Below are 232 nucleotides of genomic sequence, written 5' to 3'. Positions count from 1 at the left end.
CTTGACACCTAAGCAGTGGGGCTAAGCTCTCAATTGGCCAGCTAAGCTCCCCATTGGCCAATTTCTATAAAATCTACCCCTCATGGCCATGGAGGGGTGTGGTAAAAAAATTTTCACTAAGGCCTTTCAAACTCCTCTGAGAGCTTCCTCGAGGGACCCTTAGCGCATTTCAATCCATTTCCCCCTCTCAAATCCACCATAGCCAGCCAATTTTGAGCTCAAATCCCTGTAC

This window comes from Phalaenopsis equestris, unplaced genomic scaffold, assembly GCF_001263595.1.
Source record: "Phalaenopsis equestris unplaced genomic scaffold, ASM126359v1 Scaffold206011, whole genome shotgun sequence".
In the NCBI taxonomy this organism is placed as follows: Eukaryota; Viridiplantae; Streptophyta; class Magnoliopsida; order Asparagales; family Orchidaceae; genus Phalaenopsis; species Phalaenopsis equestris.
Note: the sequence above shows the minus strand (reverse complement) of the source record.